The 15,152-nt window shown below is 37.4% G+C and overlaps 1 protein-coding gene across 1 annotated transcript in view; it reads left to right on the forward strand.

The window, feature by feature from the left end:
• The first annotated feature begins 443 nt into the window (after positions 1-443).
• The window catches only part of LOC114136717 (double C2-like domain-containing protein alpha), a 58,048-nt gene continuing 43,339 nt past the window's right edge, over positions 444-15,152 (forward strand). The window contains exon 1 of the mRNA XM_028004940.1: positions 444-616. The gene's annotated coding sequence lies outside the window, so the exon portion shown is untranslated. The remainder of the gene's footprint in view (positions 617-15,152) is intronic.

Consider the following 15,152-nt stretch of genomic DNA (forward strand, 5'->3'; position numbering starts at 1 on the left):
GATACGGAGAGAGAGAAAGGTGGTTTGAGTTGTACTTCAACGGGTTTTTCCTTTGCTGTGCAGCATATCACTAAATTAATAATATCTATATTTCCAGGTTTCATTGAGTTAACCGAATTATTCTACCTTGTCAGCGCGGCTATGGATGGGATGTGAAAGTATAGTCTTTTTGCCCTCCAATGTTGTCCGCATGCACAAAATTTCCATATGTAAACAATAACATAACGATGATTAAGTAGGGCCCGCACCTTGGCTCAAGCCCAGGGGCCCACACTCTCCTAAGTCCAGCCCTGAGAACAGTAGCTGGCAGTTGAACTATACCGTTTTTTAATAATACTGTTTTATGCTAATATTTATGCTTCTATCCACACCCAATCATCAGTAAGCTTTTCTCTCTGTCCTCAGGTACCTGGAACTCCGGGGAATCTCTGACGGAAAGGGGCCGGTGACCTGGCCCGACCCCTACGGTGTGGCTGAGAGGAATGAGGCCTATAAGAGCTTCAGTCTGTCTGGGGGGGGTCCTGTGGCCATGATGCTCACATGATAGCACTGGATGCCTTACTGGGAGCCGGTTCAGACTGGGAGGAGCTGATGAACAGAGCTGCTTTCCATGGAGGTCAGTGGTTCAGCCCTAATACCACTTTTAAAGGAGTCAATTAAACAGATTTTAAACCTCTATTTCTTTGCAGCAGACTATTGTTTGCTGGGGTAGCTAGTTGCACAAGTTGGCCTTATTTATACTTTTAATCCAAGACAAAAGTTTAATATATAATAGTCTTTCTTTCTTTTGGTATCTGATTTAAAAGCAAAAAAAAAAACAGTCAAGTTTTCTTTTTTTAATTTTAATATTTGGTTGTTAATTGAAAATGGAAAAAACCCAAAATATTCACAGATCCTGTTTGTACAGAATTAACACATCGTTGGAATAATTCTACTACTTTTCAAATAATTTGTAATTTGCTGTTTGATGAAGCTAGCCAAAACGTTTGGTCCACTAACCACTAATCTGCTAAACAAGAATCTTTGCTACGCTAACGCTGAACTGCTAAGCTTAAAATGTGAAATTTCAGATTAGCACAATGACAATAGAAAATCAGGTCATTTAATATATAAATCAAAGCTTTTGTAAACTGAAAAGATGCAACGTGACCACTACAAAAAACTGTTTTTATTTTCCTCAGGATTCATAGATGAGTTCAGATGTTTGAAACAGAAACCAGAACCATTTGATTTGTGTGCAGCTCAGTCAGAATCTCCTTAAAGTCAATATTGGACTCCGAGCTGTGATGGGAGTGATTTTTCCACCACAGGGTGGCACAGTTTGTCTTCAGTGGGCAAACATTAGCTCTGTAACGGAGCTGATGATGGATGCTGGCAGGCGGCCATAATGATGCCAGGCAGTGATTCCCTGTGGCTGATCCACTCGGTCAGACAACCAGGAGGCTGGTCGTCTGATGATGGCAATTAGCCGGGAAATAAAAAAATACAGATGATCTACTTTCAGAAATGCTTAGACTTTCATAGTAACAGTTTAAATAATCGTATCACTGTTTTCAGAGAAATGCAGCATGAATGTCAAACAAATGTTCTCGCTCTAAAATGGCACATATCATTTAAAAATGTTATATTTCAGTTGTGATTTGGCTCATGATGGTTAAATGCAATTCAAAGAAAGAGTTTGGGGACGAATATGGTGACTTATCTAGTGCTGAGGATGTAGCTTGGAGACCTAGCAAACCGGGACCCACAAAGTGACTGATTGTGATTAAAAACATTTTTAATCACAATCATTTCAGCCATTTGTCACCCGTTAGCTTCTCCATGGTGTCCCTTATTAACCTAACGTGATATAAATAAATGTTTTATTCAAATTAAGAACATGAAAGACTACTTTCTGCAGTTTGTTCTGAACATTTCCAGTAAAGTTTTTCAACAAAATTAAAAACAAATAGAACAGATAAAGTGTTTTTTTGTTGTAGCTATTGGCATAAAGATTATTTTGTCTATTTTTACTTTAAGTCAGCTGTCTTGACCAAAACTGTAAAGAACTCAACTCGTTCTACTCAAAATGTTATTTTTCTTATGTGTCCCCTCACAAACGTTGGAAACAACAGTTTTAAAAAAAGTTAAAGTTTTTCAGAGATTAAAATCATCTTGCACCTCTAGAGAAATTAAAGTTGGCACAAGAAGAGGCAAAGATGGCTTATTGGACTGTAACGGTTCCTTCCCCTGATAAAGATATAATATATGCTCCAGTTCTGACCAGCATTCTCACCATCATGTGAAAAGCCATTGCGTCAATACTTGATATTAGCAAAGCTAAATGATAAAGTCTTACTGTTCTTCCTTTATTATTCTGTGTTTCAGTTATGATGGTTTAACTGAACTACAGTATTGCAGCTTCTAAAACATTATTTGAACACCAGAAGATGTTTATGTACTTAAAGGACACTTTTTTACCTGATAAACTTTATGCTCACAAACAACCCCTCCAGCCGCCTTCTGGTCTGTATGTTTACTTTCTGCTATCAGTTTACTCTGCGGAGTAAACTACATTTATGGCATCGATCATCTTTGTTGCTCGTTTTCTTCTCTGTATCTGTATTTAGATGTCAATAAGCAACATTTGCATCTGAAACGTTCCCTTAAAGTTTTTTTTGCAGTTTTTCTTTTAAATTATTATCAATAAAACCATCTGTTTCCTGTTCACAGCATTCAAAATGTCAACATCCAGACTATGGTAAAGTGCTGTTTTTTTTTTTGTTGGTTTGTTTTTGCCGTTTGTTAAGGGGGTATCTAGAAAAATGTCTTCAAATCATTAAATTGAAATTTAAAAAATGGAATGCTCATTGCTGTTTTATTTTTATCTTTCACATTTTTGTTTGCAGGCTCTAAAAATGGATTTTTACACTTTAAATTTGTTCCTGATCAATTAAGATTAGCAACAAAATTTATATAGGCTAACTTTAGAAGTGAATATATGGAAGTGACCTGATTATTATTATATTTGTTACATTTATTTCACTTTGCTCCTGAAACCTCTCACCGTGTTGTTGCTGCTTTCTACTGCTGTAGTCTTAATATTTCTGCACTTGCTGTTGTTTTGATGATGACTTCTTTTCATCACGCTGAGAGACGGCCATGACTATTAGACATTTGGCCAACGCTTGTGCATTCACTCTAATGCTGCACCCAGGGTAAAATTGGGTTTATTTGCCTTGATATACCTTCAGAAATAGATGGGAATGGATCATGAAAAACCTTGTTGTCCTGCAGTGAGTCGACTGCTTTGCTGCAAAAACGTCCTCTGAAGAAATTTCTGCTTGTGACTTTTATGCGTTTTAAAACTTTGATGGGGCGGCTTGACTAAACCTGACAAAATGGCTGCCATCTCAGAGATGAAACAGTAAAAATAAAAATCACATGAATGTCAGAGTGAAGTGTCATCAGGATGGAAGGAGCTACTTTAGTGATTTTGTTCTCTGCAAATAAACTAAATTCAACTTTTCTGTTTTTTACTGTTTTTGTCACTTTAAACTGGAAGCAGATTTTCTTTAGCTCAATTTGTCTTTTTTTCTTTTTTTTTTCGTTTTATGAATTCAAATATGCTGAAAGTGAAGTAAAAATATGTAGATTTTTACAGTAACACTCTTACTCCTTGTGAAATAAACAGTCCTAACACATATTAATCCTTTATTACACTTGCATAACAGAGCAATAAATAATAAAAAACGATATAATTGCTAATTAAGTCCCTCATTTCTCTGTAGTAAAGTATAATTGAAAATGGTTCAATTTCAGTGACTTTTATTTTGTTTATGTCGATTCCTTTAGTTATTTATTCCAAAAAGATAAAAAGTAAAAACTGAAAAAATAATAAAACAAATAACCTTGATCATTGACATTCAATTTCACATAATTTGTTAGAAAAGAATCAAGTAGAAGAAACAAAATCTTATGATTTCTTGCACCTCTGATACTCATCAACCTACAAACACTGAAATCCTCCCACATCAAATAAACTCTGAAATTATTCCCACCCTGAATGACACTCAAACTTCACATTCTCATCCCTAAATGTACAATTATTTATACATCCTTAATAACAATAGCACTTTTGGTCTTTGAGACACCCATATTTCCCAATTAGATCCTTTTTAAACAGTTTTTTTTAAGAAGGTTAATATTTGAGATTAAAATTTAATCCAGTCCATAAGTCTACCCTACAAACTGATATTTGAAAAAACTTGACTATTTTTGGCTTCCATTGAATGAATATATTCAAATTAAACATTGGATGTCAGAAATTTATTGAAAATTAATATGTTTTAGACTTCCATATGAGCCGTGCCATTAATCTGCTGCTGAAAACTTCACATCTAAAATTAAAAGGTTTTTTTACTTAAAATTTTCAGACAGGTCTGAAAATATTTAAGAGACCACTTAAAATGATCAGTTTCTCTGATTTTACTGTTTATAGGTTTATGTTTGAGTAAAATGAACATTGTTCTTTTATTCTATGAACTACTGACATGCCTCCAAACTTTAAAGCAAAAATGTAATATTTATTTACAGAAAATGACAAATGGTCAAAATCATGAAAAAGATGCAGAGCTTTCAGACCTCAAATAATGCAAAGAGAACAAGTTCATATTCATTTAGAAGCAACAACACTAATGTTTTAACTCAGGAAGAGTTTAGAAATCAGTATTCGGTGGAATAACCAGGAGGTTTTCCGTTTGTTTCAGTGCAGTGGGCTCTTCATTTTTCCCAGAGATGTGGAGATGTAAATGAGAAACTGTTCAATTTATCCAATTTCCTGTGAGCAGAACAAGGAGGCTCAGATTAAAAAAACGGGAGTTGTTATCGTGTTCTGTTGAGATGTTTTTCAGGTTTGAAGGGTTCGTTTTTACCGTCGCCCACTCGTACCCTCGCTCTTCCTCCCTCTGATCTGGTAAAAGGAGAGACACAGAAGGCACCTCGGCCGCTCTCCGAGCCGTCACAACTCGCATCAACATCCCGGCCCCTCGTGTCAGTCTGCTGCAGCGTTAATGGTGACTGCTGGGTCCCACGACGCTTACAGAGATGAAGTCTTCATCAGAAATGTTTTCCTATCTGCAACCCCTGACTGTCAGCCCCCTTACAGGCCCCCACCCGGACAGCAGGCCACAATAACCAGGCGTTATTAGAGGCTCCAGTGTTGCCTAGAAACTGGCTGGTGAGGATTTACTGGTCTTTATGGGGGTGTCGCCTCGTTTATGTGTCTGTTGGTGCAGGATCCAGAATAACAAAAGGTATTTCCAGATGTGTTGCAGTTCCAGAAAAGGGTAGAAATAGAGAAATTAAACTCAAGCTGAAACACTGGTTTCTGTTTACAAGCTAAAGTGGACACTGCAGCACAGCTATAAGCGGCAGGAAGTTAGAAATGGATGGTATAATGGACGGATAGATGGATGAACAGATGGATGGATAGAAAAATAGCAGGATTGATTGATGTTTATTTCTTACCAAGTAGAGATAATTGTTGGAGTAAGACGTTTTTAACATTTGTGTTCCTGACAGTCGCTGGGTTTCCATTACAGATGAGAGCAAAACTTTGTCAATATTCCACTAATGTCAAAAATACACAATGTTGCAATTGTGTTGCTTCCTTTAAACAAAAAAAGCTATTAAAATCACATGAATAAGTTTGTTCATGTCATTAAAGAACATGCTGCGCCATCATTCTTACCACTTCCTGTTGTCTTCGTGGTTTCTGCCAGTAGCAACATCCGGTTGTTGATCATGTGAGTCATTTGCTGTGAAAAAAAGTGTCTCCATTGTAGTCTGAAAAAAAATATTTTTGATAAGTCTGAAAAGCCACCTCAAAAGTTTTCATCAAAAGCTACAGTTTTATTTTATTTTTTTATTGCAATTTAGCAAATTTATTTTTGAAATGTCAAATTGCACAACAATTGTCAATGGCATTAGTGTTGTTTTTGGTAGATTTATCAAAAGGTTTAAATATGATTTGGTTTCATGAATGAAGTCGACTTTGTGACAACAGATAAACGTTGAAATTCCTCTGAAGTGGGCGGAGCTGAGATGCACAGTGGGCGTGGCTAAGTGCGTGGATGAGTTGATGGGCTGAAGAGACGAAAGCACTGTTGCTAAATTAACTAATTTTGCGCTATATTTAGCAACTTTTCAGACCCCTTCACCAGATTTTTTTCTTTTTTTTTAGCTACCCTTAAGCCCAAAGAGGGCAGCACTGAGACGGTTTTAGGCCAAATATTGGAGAAATTTACATGAAAATGTCACAATTTGCACAAAAACTTGAAGATAGCACCTTTAAGGTCCAATTTACACAATTTATCTGCAGGTAGAAAAAGGTTGATACTGGTTTTTGTTACTCTTTAAATCTGGTTTGGATCAGAAAGCTAAAGATGAAGAGACGTATCGTCTCACCAGAGGACGATGATGGACAGGAGATGTCCTTATTATCGGATTTATGCCACATTATGAGCAGTTTTCAGCTAAAATCTTCTTTAGCTTTAAAATAAATGTATTTGTTTGCTTTGCTAGATTTTTTTGTATCTCATTCCTCCACTGACATAAACATTTATTTGCGTAGATTCTATAAATTGGTTTATTTCGAGCTTTCATTTAACACAATGTTTCTTAACATTTAGAAACTTAACGTAGCCATCTGTAATTGGAGCGCTTACTGAGCCGTTCATTAATCTCAACACTTTAAACTGGAGAATGTCTTGTTTCCTCATGTTTTCTTCTCATCTCAGAGACTTGCACACCCACAAATTAGGCAATTAAGCTGCAAAGATAATAACAAAAGTTATTGTTCTGGGAAATCTGGATGAAAACTGCTGCAGTCGAAACAAAGCCACTCCTAACTGTATAAACCTGCATTTTCACAACAAAGCCGAAACACTGTGATATGTTTTTTCTATTAAACCCTGAATCCATGTGGCATTTCCAAAGCCTTGTGAGATTGAAAAGAGTCTGCCTGATACGTAAAATCAATATCTCAGCTGAGTCGGAACAATTTCAGTCTAATCAATAAGGCTTTTTCTAAATTTATTGATTGTTTTTCTGGTGGCAGCGTTCACCAGAATGTGCTCTTATTCACCTGGTAAAGATCTGAGTGGAGATAAAGCAGGGAAAACAAAAACAAACCTAATAAGCTAATTTTTACAGCTGTTTTTTGAGACTCATTTCAATCTATTTTTCCATCTCAGTTTAAAATGTGTTTCTGTCTCTGGCTTCATCTTGTATATTATTAACACTACACTGTAAAACTGTCACCCACACTCGCTAATTGCAGCCTGACTCGTTATGTTGCAAATGAAGTAACATGTTGTGTTAAAATGTGGTTTTGTAAATATTTATTAATCCTCCTGATATTTATCTGATCGGATGGCGTCAGATTTTCACAAAACTAAAACAAATGAAAATATTTATTCATGATACAGCTGGATGGACGGACGGACGTTTAGATGGATGAACCGATGGATGTCCTCATATTCGTTCTATCTGCCATCAGTAGATCTTGTATTAATCTCTGGTTGGTTTTGAACCTCCACGGTTTCAGTGAATCTTAGGGAACCGTTGCCGTTCATCCCGGCGGTTCTGATCCTACAACCAACCTGCTCTGAATAAAATGCCCTTTCAGCCGGTTTGCATTTTAATGCGATTCAGTCAACATTCGGCTGGCTGCTTATCACCTGAGGCTGTGTGTTCGCACTTCTGAGAGAAAACAACAACAACAAAGCGAGTCGATGCTGTGCCCCTGGTTTAAAAAAAACATGGGAGCATTTGCTGACTCCGCAGCTTTTCATCTTGAATTTAGCTGCTGAGCGTAAGCAGAGCTGTGATGCTGAATGGGGATATTATGACTGACGTTTCATTAGAGTCAGTGTTGGGATTAACACACTTCTGTAAGCACAATGCGGCATATTAGGTAGAAGCGGATTGGAGAGATCAAAACTCACGTTCATTATTCAGGCGCTGCATTATTTATTATAAAACCCCAAATGTTTTATTCTGTTTGTAAATTCTGAGAACATTACACTGTTTGCAACCCGGCAGAACAAAATAAAATGTTTTATAAAAATATAATCAGAGAAAAAAGGGGCTGATGCAATTTAAGTTAAACTTCAAAGTTTAAGGTATGTCAGAGACTGATGATGGATGGATGGAGGATGGATGGATGGATGGATGGATGGATGGATGGACAAATGATGGATGGATGGATGATGGACAAATGATGGATGGATGGATGATGGGTGTCTTGTCCATTTAAACCATTCTATCAAAGGTTTAAATATGTATTTACTGTGAATATTAAATATTTATGTATTATTAATATGACCTGTCCAGGGTGACAGGTCATATTAATGGGGGACAGGTCATATTAATGGGTGACAGGTCATATTAATAGGTGACAGGTCATATTAATGGGGGACAGGTCATATTAATGGGTGACAGGTCATATTAATAGGTGACAGGTCATATTAATGGGTGACAGGTCATATTAATGGGTGACAGGTTATATTAATGGGGGACAGGTCATATTAATGGGTGACAGGTCATATTAATGGGTGACAGGTCATATTAATGGGGGACAGGTCATATTAATGGGGGACAGGTCATATTAATGGGTGACAGGTCATTATGCATTTGAATGCTAAGAAAACAACAATATTCCTTATTTTTAAGAAATTCTTTTTAGGTTTAGGAAATACAACTTAATGTGACATTAATATATTTGAGCAGGTGAAATCTCTTCCTTTCTGAAATGGAGAAATTAAACAGTGTCAGACAACAGAGTATCAGCTTTCAACCACAAGAAGTGATTACATTTTTTAGATTTATTACATCCCTGTTTATATTAAACCAATGGGACTTAATTCATTGTGTGAGGAACTGCCACAGCATACAAATGATCACAGGGCTGAAGGTCGGATGTGACTCGAATGATAACTTGACGTGTCGTTCCTCGGTTATCGTCGTGTTCTGTTTCAGTGCCGCGATTTAACATTGACGATGTCGAAAATCCTTCGTGCTTTAGGAGTTTGGCTGAGTGAAGCACATCAGCAGTGCTGTGAACATCCACAGGGGATGAGAATAAAAATGTTAGAAATTCAGTTCCTCATGGATCACTAAGACAAACACTTCCTGGTGTCGGAGATCCTCCATATTTTAAAGCTTGAAGACATTTGTAGAATGCTGCTCTGGAAGTTTGTTCAGCTCAAGAAGTCCAACCATTTGGGTAAATTTATTCTGACAGTCATACTCTATATTTTCAGGCACAGTTTTCAGGTGTCAGTCTGCGATGGCACATTTTTCCTGCTGAACCATAGATCAGTTGATGCTTGATTTGACTATCTACCTGACTTTAAATTAATTTAGTAATTTTCTGTCCGGATTCTGTCCATGTCTATTGAGATTTGGTCACCTTCAAAATGCCTTGTTTGGATAAACATGAGCCGGTCAAGACTTGACTTGTGGCCTGGAGATCTACTGCTATGGCAAAGTGTTTTCTCTCTGGTGTATTCATGAATATTAATGAATTATTGACTTTAAACAAGCTCAGATATCTTGCCTAAAATTTACTTGTAAGTTAGTTTTGGCTTATTTGAAGTGTACTCTGATATTTGCACTGGAAACTAGACAGAAATACTTAAGATTTTAGGTTTTTCCAGTGTGGGCTAAACTTGTGGTGAATAAAAGGGCTAAAAACATTTTAATCCATCATTTATGTAAACTATAGACATCACTGGTTTCACTGGAACCACAAATCCTTAGAAATGGGTTCATAGTCCGTTGGTCGATGTCAGTAACTTTGTTTCTGATGTGTTCTTGAATTTCTTTAAATTGGAGACATGATGTGTCTTTTTTTACTGTTTTATCTGTGTCGTCTGACAGGTTCTGTTTAAGTGACATCTTGATTCTTTGGTCTGGCAGTAATGAGGCATGGATGGAGACAGTGAAATTAAACTCAGCTTTCCAAAAATGTGCTCAATCACAGTTAATTAATGCCTCAGCACAAGGGTGTAATTAGTGTTTTTTAAATAGCGCCCGGTGGATTTGGATAACACTTTCCTGTTTAAGGTAGGAAATCATCATGTGAAAACAGTTTTTGAATTTTCTCTGGTCTGATAATAAATCTGCGTGAAACATTTAAGTGTCACAAAGCAGGAAAAATACAATAAATCTGTAATGGGCAAATGCATTTCGCAGCACTCCAGACACAACAGGGTGCGATGCTTAAAGTACACACTTTCATATCCGTGGCTCACAATAATGTCTTCAGCTGATGCTGCGTCTAGATAGCGCGCCGTCAGACTTTCAGCTTGGAGACGAATATTGTGCTGCTTTAATATCACAGGATCTCGTTAAGCCTCCACTAACTCTCCACTCCTCTCTCGTCCCGTAAAACAATAGAAAAATTAGTCTCTGGGATATTTATGATTGAAATCACGAGCTGAAGTTTGGTGTTTAGTGCACACTTTTATGTACAGGCACATTAAAAGTAAGAACATGGTGAAAAAGTTTAATATTATATGACACCAGGGATGTCCAAACTGTGGCCCCAGCAACATTTGTGGCTCTCTTGGTGATTTTGTTTGGCCTCTCAGTTCACAACTCAAGAATAGAGCCAATCTGTGATTAATTTGAGATCTTTTTTAAAGACAAATGAAATCTTCTTAAACATTTATTTATTTATTTGGGTACTGGACAAAGTATTTCTATTAATTAACAATGTTTCTGTTTTCATTGATCACAGGCACATGCTACTAAAACCCTCTACTTTTGCTCAATCTTTGTTGGCAAAAGTAAAAAAAAAAACAACAATGTGCCAAAAAAAGTTTTAGAAAATATTTATTTGTCTTGTTTATGATTTGCTGATTCCTTTTCTACAAAAATTTGACTACTTTACTAAATATTGTCTATTTAGTATATCACTGAAGAGATAAAAACAACAAATATCTTAAGAAATAAATCCTTTCAGTTTTAAATAAAAGAAAATGTGTGTATGCGCTGTACAATGGCTGTTGGAAAAGACAAGTGTCTTGTTGTTGACTTTCCATTCAGAAACCACTTGCTGCAATCTTGATGGTTGTGCAGGAGGCTCCACTTCTGCTTTTCAAAGACGTACGGTTGTATAATTGTGCATCTGTTTACTGCCATTCTCATGTGTGAGTGTAAAAGTTGAGTTCAGCGCCAGCAAAACCTTATTTAAAGTGACAAGAAACAAACAAAATAGGCAGACCTGAGCAGACTAAAATCTCATTAACTAAGAATAATTTTGTGCAAGAAAGTAATTAACATGTTTTTTTTATCACCCATAAACTCATCCTAACCTGTTCAAGGAAGCATAATAGGTCACCTTTAAGAAACCACGCATAATCTGCATCTTAAAGCTGATTTAAATAAACTTGGTGCTGATGGAGTTTTTTCATGAAGAACACTCTGCGTCGTGACAAACAGTCAAATACCAAGGAACTAGTTCATTGGCTGAGTCATTCAGCAGGTGGCCTGGGTTGCCGTGTGAAGACGAGTCCCTGGAGTTTAACGAGTAACTATTTATGACATGTGCGGCTTGCGTGTGCTGACGACCATGAACCCTGCAGCCTAACGTCTACATCCACTCAGCAGACATGCTGGAGTGTCATTTCGCCTGGGTTTGTAAATGAAGCAAATGAAGGTAAAGTCACCAGCAGCTTCAGTCTGTTGATGCACAATTTTAGAGAAGAAGTAGAAAGTACAGGTACATCTACGAAATGTAGGCTATCCTGACTAATTTAGCTTGGTTGTTGTCTCATAATTGCAGAATCTGCTGCTTTTCCTTCGGGCAACATCACAGTTATATGACTCTAATTAAATTCAGAATGCAAATAGGCTTTTAAGGCTGAACCCTGTTGGGTTTAGATGCTTATAGTGAAACGGAGGCTCAATGTGATGCACAAGAAGGGAAATGAAAAGCGACACTGTAACCTTGATGTTTACAAATGGTGTCTCACAGTATTTATTTTCTTCTTGCCCAACAGCTCCTATTCATTATATTTCCTTGCTTCAGTCCAGCTGATTTCAATTGATGACTGATTAACTGGAGTTTGTTGAACTGCAATCAGTTGAATCAGGCACATTAAAGCAGGGAAACCTCTAAAACATGTAGGACAGTGAGCCTTTGGGACCAGGGTTGGGAAACACTGGTTTACATGACAATGATCCAACAAAAATAGAATTTTTGTTCCGTTTCTGTTATTACATTTACATGAAGACGTTCTAATTACAATCTTTGTCTAAAATGCACAGTAACGGCACACATTGAAGAGGTGTAATGCTCTCGCCACGTCACTAGTTGGTGCTAGGTTCTTTGAAACTAAGTGCACGTGTGTTTTAAAAAAGAAAAAAAAGTTGAAAGCATGTCGATTCGCGTTTCCCCATCAGGTACCGTTCCTCCAGATACTGGGGGAAACACGCACTATGTGCGTCTGATTAGAGCGCAGCTGGAAAAAAGTTCAACTTCGCTGAAACACGTTGTTTGAACTTTCACGGTGTCCGTAGTTCTCTAGATAAGAGCGCTTCATGATCGCTGAACAAGCACAGGTGTATTTTTTCACCTGGGCGGTGCGGAGCAGTGAAGAGACGCTGAGGGAACCATATCTGATGGGGAAACACGAATTGTAGTAACACCAGCAATGTCCTTTTGTTTACTTTTAAACTTTGTTCCTATATTTATATTTAGCAACTTTTCAGACCCTTCTGATGACTTTTTGTATTAAGAAAGTGACAAATGTAGTGACTTTTTTCTGTGTTTTGGAGACTTGTGTATATATATATTTTATTTTCCATCCAAACGTGTTCAAAACCTGCCGTACTGGCAACACTGGCCGGGTGTCAGAGTGAGACAGGTGATTTTTTTAGACAGTCTTAGAAAAACAGTGTCTTCAGTCAGAGACTTCTTCAAATTTGCTGTAATACAGACTGCTACAGGAGATCTTTCCTACCGACATCCATCACCACCTTCAATAACTCTTTTTTGTTATTGTAAGTGGTGAATTAACATGAGTAACAACATCATTTCATTTCCCTTTGGGATCAGTAAAGTACTTTTGAATTTGAATTAACCAAAGAAGTCAGCACTGAGACGTTCTCAGGCATAATAACTCTGGATTAAACAAAATTACACAAAAATGACCAAATTAGCACAGAAACATGCAGATAGAACCCTAAACAACCTATTTAGACACTTTAACAGCAATAAAAAAAGTTTATTTGGGGGTATCCAAACCTCCCAGGTTTTGCTGTTGTGTGAAAAACAATAAACAACCAAAAACATCAACAGAAAATGTTTGTCTGTGAGCTGAAACACCAGCTCCAGTCCACAGTCTTTTGAATTGCGCTAATACAGAACAGAAGCTAATAAATCAATGGCTATTTTGTGCCTCAAAACGTGTCGGAGTGACTCAGACTGTCCTGACACAACTGAGGTGTATTATTAGCCGCTTGTGACAGTGATGCATCCAGAACGAGCCAGGCTGCATGTAGCATAGCGTAACCACAGGCTAGAGCTCATGTATGTTTTATTACTGCATGCTGCTTTTCATGCTTCCACCCAAGGGGACGCCGCTGAATTTACATGCTGCTGCTTCTAATTCCTCTGGATAATTTCTGCAAAGTGTTGCCACATCTATGGCCTACATTCTGTATTTGCATTTTCCAACCTGCCAACAACTGCAGAGCCTATTTTTACATATATAAAAAAAGAGTAAAGTGTCATCCTGACGACACAGAGAGAAATATTTTATTTTAGGAAAAGAGTAAAGCAGATGGATAAAAAAAAAGTGAATTATTTGGCTCCCTTGAAAAAAAGGCACATTGGTTGTTTTCACTAAAACAACTGATGAATTTATAATGAGATTTTCTGAGCAGGAGGAAGAGGAGGAGGGAAGAAGGTGGGAAGCAGAATAAAACCTAAAAAGATGTTATACAGATTGAAGGATCTTTTGACAACACTGGCAGAGGAGGCTTTAAATTGCAGGGTGTGTTTGTGTGTGTGAAGGTGTGGGAGTCGTCCTACTCTGGAGGCTTGAGTGCATTATTTTGTCGTGTTAATGCATTCATGCATGACAGTACCGTAGCATCAATTTTATGGTCCTGAAACCTGCGTGTGTGTCGGGGTGTCCGTGTGTGGGGGCGTGTTTGTGTGTGTGTGTGTGTGTGTAGAAAACTGTAAAATCAGAAGATTTAAGCCATAATATAAAGAAATTAGACCTGAAAAGCGGCACTAAATGAAGACGTTTGGCTAATTTTTTATCAGAACGCCACAAAAGAAGCATTTGGCAGCAAACTGGCAGCTTCTTGTTTCTTCTGCTTTAACGATTTAAAAAGTACGAAAAAAGAGCCAAGTGAGCAGCAAAGAGACTGAGAGAACACCAATTTTCTGTTTTCGAAACAGGGGAAATAGCATGTTTCCTTTTTGTCTGTCACTGACTCAAGAACTATTAGCCTAATTATACAGAGGAACTGAGAACGATGAGGAAAAGTGTGTGTGTGTGTGTGTGTATGTGTTCATGTTTGAGAGGCAGAGATCTGACCGGTGGTTGGAATTAGCACTGACAGATTCATTAGATGTGTTTCTCCTCCAAATTTAACACTGATAAACGACCTCACATGGCCACGTAAAGGGGCAACCAAACCAATTTCTCACCACCTTTAAATCATTACACTTCCAGGATTAACTCTAACTGCTGTTAAGTAACTTCGCAGGTTCTGCTGAGGATCTACAGACTGGAAGTAGGTGGCTAGTAGTGAATATGTCAACTAATGATGATTAGTTAATAATTTATCAATTATTTTGACGGTTAGTTGATTAATTGGATAAAAAATTGGTGGAGTAGTAATGAACCGTGAACCTGTTCTATTAATAGCAGTCGCTTCAGTTTAAGCTTTGAGATTTAGAGAGAAATTCTTATGCAGATTGTCAACCTAACATCATGCTAACACATAAAGCTACATTAGCTACTTTTGCTCTGTTTGCTTGTCTTGATTCTGATGTTCATAGTTTTGATTTTTGCCAGTGGGGTGGCCAACATTTTTCCAGACAGCACCTGGGATTTGCTATTCATGCCAGGACTGTAATGAAT

The sequence above is a fragment of the Xiphophorus couchianus genome, chromosome 2 (genome assembly GCF_001444195.1).
Source record: "Xiphophorus couchianus chromosome 2, X_couchianus-1.0, whole genome shotgun sequence".
In the NCBI taxonomy this organism is placed as follows: domain Eukaryota; kingdom Metazoa; phylum Chordata; class Actinopteri; order Cyprinodontiformes; family Poeciliidae; genus Xiphophorus; species Xiphophorus couchianus.